Below are 13396 nucleotides of genomic sequence, written 5' to 3'. Positions count from 1 at the left end.
TGATTTTTTTTTGTAAACCCTCTAAAACCAACTCTTAGGTATGAATAGAGAAGATTTCTACAACAGTGTGGAAACTTCATTCCAGTAATCATGGGAGAGAGATGGGAGCAGATAGGCTTAATAACAGAACCGGAATTAGTACAAAATAAGCTTTAACTTTACAGAAACTTGAAAACCTTTCCCCTTTTTTCTTTCTAATATATTTAGAAAACTAATATATATTTTTATATATTGTACCAAGATAAAAGATTTTTAATATTTAATTAAATTGTAATTACTCGGTAACAAAATCTAATTAAATAATGTTTAAAAATTAAAACTTTTTTTACGATTCTACATCTGCCAATGGATTGTTTAAATCCAAATCGATACATATGAGTTTCTCCAACTACTAATTCAAACACATTTTTTGCTGGAGTATCTTTATCCATTCTCTCGTTGAAGTTTGTCAATGTTGTTATAAAGCTTGTAAGGCATATGATTCATTTATATGCGGTAGTCGTCGCCAACTCGTAGAGGACCAAAAATGCTACGAAGAATTTTTTTCTCGAACACATCCAGTGCTGCTTCATCATTCTGTGCTTCAGCATGATGCTTCTACAAGTTCTGATTACTGTTCCCTGAAACAGTGCTTCTGAAATGCGTTAGAATAGAGATCTTTCCATTTACAAACATTAGATAGATATGATCTGATGTAATATCTAATATTAGAAAGTGGTCCACTGTGAATATTCTACCCTTTATTTGAAAATCTATATGTTTTCTAAACGATAATGATGAGTTTCTGTCACAAAGTATGTGCTAACTGTTTCATACTAAATCTAAAGCCTGAGTCCAGGAAATCATTTTGCAAAATTTATAGGTTAAATTTGAACACTATATTTATAGAACTTTCTTTTATTTATTTTATTCTATTTCTTTACTTTTGTGATCTTTGAAAAAGGCCTACCGCAACAAATATCATTCTTTCCGCACGTATTACGACATTGTATATTCCTTATTGTTGTGAAATTATGTATTTTATTTGAGTATTTATTTATGGGAACTTGGGTGAATTTTGAAACAATTCGCTGAAAACAAATCAATTCGCAGACAATGTTTAGCGGAAAAAGCTATTAATTTCGATTTACTTTAAGAAATGTCGAAAAATTTAGAAAATTCAGAGAAAAATTGAAATGCGGGGAAAAAAATTAAAAAAAATATATTGTATAAAAAACTAATATTAAGTTAAATAAAGAATCAAAAAAAAACAGAGGTGTTTGAAAATGGTTTTAACAAGGGTCTTTCTAAGGAACTTTTTAAGATTTTCTCTTCTAGATGTCTTCTCTAGATAATTGTTCGGATAACAATTTAGAGACTATGACTCCATATACATAAAACTGTTCCTTTGATAAAGGAAAAAAAAACTAACATGGAGAGTGGTCACGAGTTTCTAAGTGATAGTGCTTAAGCGATGGTGACCATTCGTATGTTGAAACCTTCGTATGATAGTCTGTTAAGTTGACTTAAGTATTTGTTTGTTTAAGACTTATTGAATTGGGAAATTTTTGTTCTCAGGGTGGACGATGTAGAACGTAATAAATGAGGTTTCAGCTCTTTTATGTATATTCTCTATATATCTCATAGAAACACCGATATAATATTGACTTCATTAGAAACATCAAGTTTTATTTACAAACTTGATGTACATATAAAAGGTTTAAAAAAATTTAAGCAAACTACTCGTATATATAGATATATACATACATTTCACTACGGAGAGTTTATTAAAGAATCTTTAATCAAGAGTGATGAGCCCCTTTCTTTTTTTAATTTGCATTTCGATGCTTCTGAAATCTTCTTGAGTATATATATTATGTGTATCGAATGTGATGGCATTAGCGATTTATATTTTTCACACTCTCGGTCCCAAACGATCGCAATCGCTATCACTTCGAATTGCTTAAGTGGCAAGTCATGTTGTTGCTGGCACAGTAGGCGTTCTCGCAGATGTCGTTACTATTAACAAGAACAACAATTAAAAGCATTTAACGCTCAAGAAAAAATAAGTTAAGAAGTGTATTTTATAGTAAAAAACATAATGAAAAACATAATCAAACCAGTATTTATTTATTTTTTATTAATAAAACTCATGTTCAGTCCTGCAACACCACAACGACGATACTTTTGCACTTAATTTTTTTTGAAATATTAAACAATTTAAAATATATATACATATATATGTGTCTGTATTTGTATTTTATGTTGTCTAAAAAATATTTATCACCAATTAGCCAAACACTAATTTTCGCCATAAATTTTGCTGGCCGCGTTTAGATGGCAAAGACCAGAGTAAACGACAGCGACAACTTATTTAAACAAACTTTAATTTTCGTGTTAATAATAATGTTTCAATATGTTTTTTACAATTATTAACTGCAAGAGCCAATAACTGCATAGCTAAGTTAATTAAGATATTAGTAAATAAAGATACTAATAACGCTCGTAGAGCAAAACGTACGAGAAAAGCCTTCTGCTCCCAAAGGGAAATGTTGCAAGCAAACTAAAAAAGTAATTAAAGTAAAGCAAATAACAAAAAAAGCGACAGCAAATGGGCGACTTAACCGGTACTGAAGCTATAAAACAGCTCAGAGCTCAGATAACACATCTTGAACGTTTGCACGTTTCCACATTTGCCCATTTGCTCATTTGCTCATTTACACGTTGACATTAGTCAGTAGTGTTAAAAGGCAAAAGTACTAAACCCATTAATCTTCGGTCGCATTACATTACCATAAAACTACTTTATTGCAACTTTTCTTGCCACATAAAGAGCTTAACAAGTGTTGCTGTTGCAGAGACCCAATGATCTTGTTAGGTGTTTCAAATTATTTTCTGTGGTTACTGTTTTCACAGGTCTATGAATGGTATGTGAATCGATGTAAGCAATCTTACCTACCAACATAAAAAATACTACTTACTATTAAATATTGAAATACTAAACTCATATTAATAGTTTTTACAGTGTAGTCAATACGACGCTACACTATAAAACATATTGGTTGAGTTAAGTTGAGAGTAATTATAGTTCTTTCGCTAAAATACCCCATTCAGTATAATGCAGAAAATAAACTAGATGTTTAAAAGCTACCATGCTCTCCCAGCTCTCTGCGGCCCATCGGCACACCTATGATAATCCTGCAATGTTGCCGTGACAGCGGTAGTATAAACTTTGTGCCTTGACTTTTTCAATTTTCAAAGACTTCCGTGTATTATGTTTTTCTACAAATGCCAGTTGGACAGAAGTTTCGATAAGTTTATTTACTATTTTACTACCTTTAGTGCCTTTACGACCCAGTACTTAATCGATATGCTGACATCGTTAACGGCAAACCTCTTGATCTCTGCCTTGTATTTTATAATATTAGCGCTTCACATTGATATTAACTTTGTTGTTACTTTCTATTTTAGCTGGTTACCTTTACGTCTTGTCTCACAGAAGAAGTGTTCATTTGGAAAATACGGCAATGATACCTGATTAACTTATATGCAATAAACATAACCCTATCGTCAGACGCTGTATTCCAAAAAACACTAAATTTTAGCTCATACTCGTGCTTTATTCATTTTTGACCCATATGCAGTGATGTTACAGATCTCTTCGCCAGGTTTCTGGCCATTACGCAGAACTTCTTTTTCAAATGCAATTCGGGACCTTTTTTTCCCGATTCAGACATTGGACCTTATATAATATAAAACAATAAAAATAGAATAAATGAAAAATATGAAAAGATAAATGAGTCGTATTTACAGCGGTTGAGTTAGTCTTCATTAACTGGTGATCTAGATTAACTTGTTTCTATTGTCTATGTGTATATTGTATTTAGACCTATTTAGAAAAAATAGGCATTAGAAACAAGTTTTCATTTTTTTTAATATGAGTTTTTTTGCGATTAGGCAACAATTACTGTTTTTATCGTTAGCAGAATAGATAAGATTAGTAATGAAACCGTACCGAATAGGTTTATTTTCCGTAAAATATTTTTGATTTTTTTATTATTTGTAGTAGAAGTTCTCGGATCAGTGTTCTAGATAGCAATATTTTGCTTTTAAGAACAGGTCCATTTTGTTGACATAGTAATGTAGATCTTCTTTTATCCAACATCACCACATATGTTAGGTGTACTCATATTTCATAATAGATATAGAACTGCTGTAAATGTCAGAAAACAATTATAGGTATTGGATAATGCATAACATCGATCAAATAAAATTAATTACATAACCTTGATATAGATGTATACATCCATATTGTCATTCTAACACTGTTTTCAACATTGCTTCAGCAGAGCTTGTGAAAGAACTTTCTACAAATGATTCTTTTCTGATTCTAAAATTGGATATTAGTAATTCTTCATAAAATATTCCTGAGGTTAAGATGTTACTTATTTAAATATAATTAAATTAAGGAAGATTAAAAAAAGTTGGTCATGTTCTGAATTAAAGATATTGGAATGCAAGTGCTCGTATACAAAACCTATTCTTTTCCCATAAGACTTCAATGAACTGAAACATCTTTGTATTTGACTATTTTTCGTGCCAAAAAGTAGTCCATAGACTTTAAAACTTAAAAATATATTTAAAAATTATTTCGTTCTATTTCGTACACAATCTCACTGTCAATCAAGTACCCTTCTCGGGTCCCATATTGTCAGCTAACACAACTTGAACCAGTACATCAGGCATTTGCTGCTGGGACTGTGCTGCTGTCAACTTATTCCTCTGCACCCTGTATTTATTTATTACATAATTAAGTCTAATGGCATGCGTATATTTAATTGTCATTGTTACAACAGAGCACGCATTGCTACAACTGACCACAAAACCTACATTTCATGTTGCCAAGAAATCGCGACCCTGGCTGCCCTTAAAAATAATTTCGAAAATAAAAGTAAAATTGTGCAAAGCAAATCAAAGCATTTTATTGGGCACATAAAATGTCGGAAAAGATGCAAATAACATTTTTTTTTGCCTAAAAACAAAGTGAAAGTGATATTTTCTTTGAATAAAGCTATTCACATTTTCCATTTTCTTTTTTGTTAGAATTATTTATAGCATGGGTCCTGTGGGATAACCACCAGTAAGCATGGGGTAAGATGGTTTATGCATCAGAAAATGGTAATCAGATACTTTTAGGCACATTTTTGTTTGATTTTTTCTATTTTGTACTTACATCTATTCTTTAATTATTTATTTAATTATAGTTAGGAATCCGTATCTACACTTCCTCTTATTTTAATTATTCTTCATCTATTTTGATTTCATTAAGGAGTAAATAATTTTTCAATTTAAGACTGATGTTCCGATTTCTGCTTAATATTTTATATGCTCCTGCAGTGTAGATAGAAAAGAACGAAAATCTTGGTGTGTCTCTTTCTACTGAAAGCATTCATTTTAATTTTAGTTATCAAACTTCGTATAACTCAAAAATATATATTACTATATAAAAAATTCCAGAAATTATTCTTGACATAAAAGAAACTATTGTATTCTTTTTCCTATTTAAGATTTAAAGTAGTGAATAACCAAGTCATTTAGCCCATTTGGATGTATGGTTAACAGCTTCGTGAAACGTATAAATCAGGTAAATATTCCTAGAATGATAACTGGTGCACCTTGGTATGTCAGAAATGAAAACTATTTCGATTTGAGACTTCCGCTAGTTAAAGTCGAGTTTAAGAGAATAATGCAGAAACGTGTTTCAAATCTTGAAAACCATGTGAATCCGCTGGCTAGACCTTTTGCTAATATGACCAATTTCTCTAGACTGGAACGGAATGATAGACCCTCCATTATGCTTTTCTAAAGAGATCATCCTGATTAATTCAATTTAAGAGCCATGATATCTGATAAATGAGCCCTGGTCCCTTAAACTAATTTACAAATCATTATATAAATCATTATAGTATGTTTTTATAAAACCGATTTGTAATGTGATGTTCTTAATCTTTAAGATTCTAAAACTTTTTGTTAGCCTTCAATTAAAAGCGATTCAATAAAGGCATATTGTTAAATAAAACAAAAAAAGTACTCAATAAATTGTTAGAAAGCCCTAAATTTTTTTAAGAAATAAAATGTTTTTTTCTTTTTTGTTAAAAAAATCTTTAACATTCAATCACCCTCTTCCCCTGTACTCTCATGCTTATTCCACAACTGTGTAATAGTTAAATTATGTGTCAAAATATGTATAATTCGGTGAAAGAGAAATATAAACTATATAGCCCAATAAAATCTAAAGTATCTCCCAACCAGTAAATCTCCGGAATGGCGGAACCGAACATTTATTGTCGTAGAGTACCCTATAAATCATACTTACCAATTTCGAGTTAAATTGGTGATGTTATCTGATTGTCTGTTCGTCTGTTTGATGAATATTTGTTTTGCAAAGTAGCCTCGTGATGTTTGAGTTTGAGTAAAATATTACGTAGGAAGTATTAGAAGTTAAGTAAAAATTAGTTAATAATGTCAAGTAGCAGTCTACAAAACTAATGAGAATAGTACAAATGTAAAAGCTGAGTTATAAGTCAAACGGTATACTGTTATTTCAAATCTTCTGACTGAAGATTTGAAATAACATCTATAGTTACCATACTATAAATTACCGATAAATATCAGTCATGATTCTATAGATTTATCCTGATCAATCCAGAAATTTATCGATGCATTATAGTAACATATCAGACTTTTCTCATTTCGACAACTGCGAATCGCTTTTCTCTGCATGCACTATCGCCTGTAAAGCAAAACTGCAATTGCCGTTGCAGATCATCTTGAAGCCTCCTCTTTTATGACCTCATTTAATTTGCATTTTCTAAACATTTGCGATACTATTTTTATGTTTCTTTCTGCTCATACTTTTAACAATTAAATCGAACTAAAATTACTAAAAGTTTCTATTTTAATTTTCGAAAGCACAAAATATTTACGGAATTGGAGCACGAAAATGAGAAATGTATTTTAGTTTTAATTAAAAAAATTCGAGTCTTTAAATTATAATTTTTATTTAATTTATTTGCAGTTTTCGTTACTACAAAAATTTCAATTGTTTAAAATAAAAATTTATTATTCATAAAATATTGCAGCAACTGCAACACACGCACACGATATTGCTAGTATTGTTGCTGTTTTAATTATAAACAATATTGCAAACTTCTACAATAATGGTTGTACACCAAGAATTGTGTAATAATGATATTAATTTTGAATGCTAGAAAATATTAATTAATTTATTAATTAAATTATTAATGTAAACCCCAAGTTTAATGGAGTTTTTGCTTCAAAAGGACCGTATTCAATTCTCGACTAAAAATCGTGAATTTATACCGGGCTTAAGTGAGTCTTAATTATTCCATTTAATTCGATAAAATTTGCATCTAAAAAGCCCATCTTATAAGTTAAAAATCGATAACAACCGTTTCTAATTACAGGGAATTATCTAGGCTAAAATAAGAAACATAAAAACTAATATAGAGGGTTTCATGCAGTATGATCCTTTACTTTACTAGTGTCCCTTCAATACATATGATGTACAATCCCACCAAGTAATCATTCTCATGGATTATCCACCGCTTTTATTTGATTTGTTTTAAAGGGATTTATGACTTTTTCCCAAATTGAAATCTCGGCAATGAGATCCAGGATGGTGCCAAGGAGGACATATACTAGAAAACACTCTTTTGTCAATATTTTTACAGTTCATTAATTTAATTATGAGACTTAGTAACTGTTTAATTAATATCTACATATCTAGGTAAATTTGATCTTTAATCCACCACAGCATACTGATGACAATATCGGTGTATAAGTTTAAAAAATGTTTCGAAAAATTTATTGATCATTTCCAGTGATGTTTTGGCTCGAAAGAAGAGTACACATTTTGATAAAAAAAGGAATAAAAAATTTAAATAATTTGAGAATTTTTTTTTGAAAATAATTTGCACAGATCTGAAACATATTGTGTATCACGAGTTTTTGAGAGTATGATTTCAACTAGAGTATATTTAGAAACTAATTTTTTATTCTATATTTATTCTTCTCAGTATTATAAACAGCATATATTTCTGAAGTGTTTATACAAGATAGTTTGGATCCCACACCGGCAACTTCGATACGTGATTTGGTTCATTTGCATAGGAAAGCCAGATTTGTCATTTAACACAAATTAGGATGTCCAATTAATGCTTTCAGTTTGGTTTGTCTCCTCTGTGTATGCGATGAAGGCATATACCTTAAAGCAATAAAATAATCTGGATATCATGATCATACAAATATAAAGCAATAGTAAATTTTAACCAATTTTTATATTGAAATGAAGTTCATTTTTATAAGGCAAGTTAGAGATAGCAAATTTCAGTATCTTCTACAACAGTCGTAGTTAAAAAAATAAAGTTAAAATTAAATACTTCTAAGCGTAAAAAAAAACTAAATTATAATCGGCGAACTCACCTTAAGAAATATGCAAGAATGGATTAAAGAAACCAATAAACTTTAAATTCTGTGCGAGTAATCAAAATTTATTTTGTCGCCTTCATAAGTATAACTCGCATCGATTGCTATATAGCCGTATAGTGTATAGAACTGCTTGAACCAATCCTGTACAAATTTTTTGTTAACGTTCAATACCGCAATCGACTCAAAACGCCGTCCTCGAAGTGATAATTGAAGGTACAGAGTTTAACGTGATTACCTGCCGTGTAGGCTTAACATCACACCATATATTGCGCCGATGAACGTCCCATTGGAATGCCAAGGAATTCCGTCGGTACCAGTTGAAGTTATCTGTTTGGACAAAACTGAGGAGCAAGACCTATTTAACACCTTTACTGATCTTTGGGTCACAGCACCCCATTGGAAAATGCAACTTCACATCGGATGAAAGTAAATAAATGAGTGAATAAGTAAATGAATGAATGAATTAACCAAGACTGTTGACTACAGTGCGTTCAAATATTTTCAATATATCAAATATTTACCAAAGGCTTTGTGCCAATGTGGCACAATTCCAAAAACAGCTGATGTAACCATACTGGATAGTACATAACACTCGAAGGCATAGTTACGCATTTACGTACTACCAACTTAAAAAAAAAAAATTGTGACGGTATTTTTCACGCGTTTTTTTTAAGTTATAATTTTCTAATACTTTATATAAAGAATAGTTATAATTATATTAAATTATTTAAGTCAGGGCCTTTTAATGAAAATTACAAAGTTAAGATTTACAAAACAAATGTAAGAACAACACTAACCTAGGGTTTGAAACTCTAAACGATTAATTTGTAGGTAGAACAGAACTTAAAGTTATGTTCTAAGTTCTAGTTAGCTACGCCATTACATTCAATCTCGTAGTTTTCATTTAGTCTGCCTCTAAACCTTATGAACATCAACATCAACTATAACATAAATAACATAAATCTGATACCTAAATATGCAGCTTCCTACTGCAACCTGTCGCAAAGAATTTTCTATTTTGAATATCTCCTCATAAACAACACATCTTAAATCATTTAGTTTGTGCTAATTCCATTTATAAATATTAAATATATTCGCACTAGCGAAGTTTAAATATTTTGTTGCCATAAATTCATTATCGTTCAACTTTCCAATGGCGCGAGATAAGCTGCACTGCCATCTACCTGGGTGGGGGCAAATGCTGCATTCGCATAAAATTCTTTGCATAAATACGTCTATAATTTATGACTTATTGGACTGGCCATAAATTTCCATGTCTATGAAGTCACTAATTCATGTGCACAAACTCCGCTCAGGCACATATTGGCTTGGCAGCCGGCCTAGTGCGTGTGTAGTGCTAGCTTCAACGAAATCGACAATTTAAGCTAATTTGAACTTACGTCGGAGCTCCGGGTGACAAGGCAACCCCAGCGTTTCACATTTTTTTCACATTTCGCGTTTCGCTGACAATTACGTGCTGTGCCAATTTCGTTGACATTGCGGCATTGAGTGTGTGGCATAAATGTCAATTTTTGCATTACACAAATCTTCTTTAAAGTCAGTGCAACGCTTTCTGTTCTTTATGTTGCCAACAAATAACAACAAGAGCAACTAAAATAACAAAATCTCTAGCATTGTATCATTAGAAAACTTCACACAAAGGTTTTCTAGAGAAATTTTCATGCCCAACAATATTTTTATTCACCATACTCGTATACATTTGAATTAAGTTGAAAGCACAACACAACAAGCACAACAAGCAGCAATGCAAATGCAAAAACTTTGTACAAAAATTAAAAACAACTATTTGCTATAAACACGATGCTGTCTTGTGTAGTATGAATGTTGTTTGTTTTTATAAAACACAGTTTAGAAAATAATGGAAAATAATAAACTAACTTGAAAGTGAATTAGTCAAAATTATATTTGTGAATAGTATATTTGTATATGTAGTATAGACAAATACGTAGATTACATTAGATTAGATTAGAAATAAACAGGGTACCAGCGGTAACTTAATTATTTATGCTGCTGGAGACCATAACCGAACAAAAGACATTCCGCCCTTCGAATGAAAGTCAAAATGTCAGTCGTTAAGGACCCCCTAATGTCAGAAGGGTAAATTAATTCTCGACCAAGTGATCTTCTCCTGGCCCTGATCAAGGCTGGACAGTCACAGACAATGTGACTGGAAGCCTCGCCTGTTTCTAAGTAGAGCCGACAATCTATCTCTTCGAACAGACCCATTTTGTTAATGTGATACCGTAGTTCATGGTAACCCGTTAAATATTTCATTAAAAACCTCAACTCTTCTGCTGAGGAATGATATCTTACCGTAACTGTAGGAACGAACCACCTCGTTAGCCTGACGGTTATCTGGGATGTCACGCCAGTAGCGATATCTTTCGATTGAAAACCAATCGAATGGTTGTAGACCAATTTAATCCACAATATGGCTCCGGACCACAGAATTGAATGGCAGATCATGTCCTAGCAAGTTTGTCCGCAAACTTATTACCATTAATTCTTGTGTGACCAAGCACTCAGCAAATCCTCACTTTGTTTTTGCTGCAACTGCTGCAGCGTGTCATTGAAGTCTAACACAAGGTTTGAAGAAAATTTTAAACAGGATAATGCTTTGATTTCTGCTTGACTATCTGAGTACAAACAGATACGGGTACCTTTCCACCCATTACTAATGTTGATTCGAGCGCAGACCTTGACGGTGTGAACCTACGCTTGGGAGAAAGTAGACCATATAATTATCGCGTACGAGATTCTTGTGTTAGGACCAAATATCCCTGCGCCAACTCGTTCTTTAGTTTTTGAACCGTCGGTGTAATACGAAATCACTTTTGGTTCTAACGCAGGAGTACCATTTTCCCAATCCATTCAATCCAGAATGAGAACTTCGAAAAAAAGCTTGTTTAACTTTTTTTAAAAATTATAATTTTGTTAAAAAATAAATTTTATTTACTTAATATATTAATCTTAGAAATCTGAAACCTAATTGAAGTATATCCTTTACAATGTGATTAGCAAATATGACGATGTTTTTTTTTACTTTATTTTGTTATATAAAGGATTTAATAGTTTAATACTCTATGCCCTTAACTGTCTGATCAGGTCTGAGGACTTAGTATGTTGTTGCTTGCCTACTGAATTAGCTGCATTTATCGATTATAGAACTTCTTCTGTGTCTGTGTGTGTGTGGAGTTAGTCTAGTCGCATGAGCCACAGTAAACGCTTTTACGACGTCTTTAACGGGTTTCAACTACCAGGTCAGAATACATCAAAATGTATATAGCATGTTTTTTCAATACTTTGTACTGAATTATAAAAAAATGTTAATAAATTGTTAATAAAAGCATTGCAGCAAATTGCGGTGCAAATTGTATATTTACACATCTGCACTTCTCCACATCTACACAATTGTGCGCTGCGCGTTGCAACTACGAAAAATTAGCAATATTTAATAAGTAGTATTTCTCTCGATATGTGTTATATTCACATGCATATATTAGATCGGTGTAGCTTCTAATATTGTATCTGTTGTATCTGCAACAATTGAGAATTTATTTGATTTCAGTGCTCCAACTTGGTCACTAGGTTACTTAGCTAATTTTCTTGACGGAATACTTTATTATGAAATTAGTTGCATGGTTGTTTTTCTCAAGCAATTCTTGCAAAATATTTCTATTATTGCTGCAAATAGACAATAAGTACATATACATTTTTTTTAATTTGTTTCTGCGATATTGACAGTTGTGGCGAACGTTGGATGTCGAACTGGTGGCTTCATAATTTCATTTGAAGTGCGTACAATACAAGTACGCGCGCCTCACAATTTTCAATAAATTTAATTTTTAAAATCATTTGATTTTAATTTGATTTTTCTCCATCTCTTCTTCTTTGCTAGAGTTGCTAGAGTATCTGCAGCAAGTTGCTAGCAAACTTCACTGCTTACATGTTTTTTTTTGTCTTACAAAACGCGTAAAACACAGACAATCTGTAATGGTCGGACAGGCAACATTGCTATTCAATGCATCGGTTATAGACACTTGTACTTATAGTCAAGATTTCTAAGTCTACTTGAACATTTTTTTAATTGGCAGGCCTATGGATGAGTTACTTCGCTTTTATTTTCATAATTGGATTTTATTTTCATTTTCTTTAATTTGTTTTGATTTTTCAATTTATTGATTAGTTGCAATTTATAAATTCATTGCAACTTTTCAATTATTCCCACAAAATTGCTTAGAGCGAAAGTTGCTCTGCTACTGTTTTCGTCTTGAAATGCACTTAAAAACTTGCCTTCAATTTAAACCAAGCAATCACAAGAATTCTTTAAAAAAGTTCTAAGATTAAATTTTCATTAAATGGCACTAGCCATAAAAGCTTAAAAAAAATTGCCATATTAAAGTTAAAATAAAATTTAAGAAACACTTTAAAGTGGTTTCAATGAATGACCAGAACAGACATTATCCCCAACTAAAACAGTCAAAACCATTTTTTTGGGGAAGTATTTGAAGTCATTGACGTCATGATGTAGGAGTACCAGCTCCCACTTCTCTAAAGTACCAAAAATTATTTAATTAAAATAGAGAATAAGAAATAATGTTATGCTGTTTTCGAACAGTTAAATCTCACGACCGTCATATCAGAAAGTTTTCAAATATTTGAATTGAGATGATGTTAGGACACTATTTTTATAGTCAAAACAGTTTTTTTGGGGAAGTATTTGAAGTCATTGACGCCATGATGTAGGAGTACCAGATTCCACTTCTCCAAAATATCAAAAATTATTTATTAATAAAAAAATGTTGTGCTGTCCTAGAGCAGATTAATCTCACGACCTTAATATCAGAAAGTATTCACATATATAAATTGAGATGATGTTAGGATA

This window comes from Teleopsis dalmanni, chromosome X, assembly GCF_002237135.1.
Source record: "Teleopsis dalmanni isolate 2A chromosome X, ASM223713v2, whole genome shotgun sequence".
NCBI lineage: Eukaryota > Metazoa > Arthropoda > Insecta > Diptera > Diopsidae > Teleopsis > Teleopsis dalmanni.
This window is presented reverse-complemented; position numbering follows the sequence as displayed.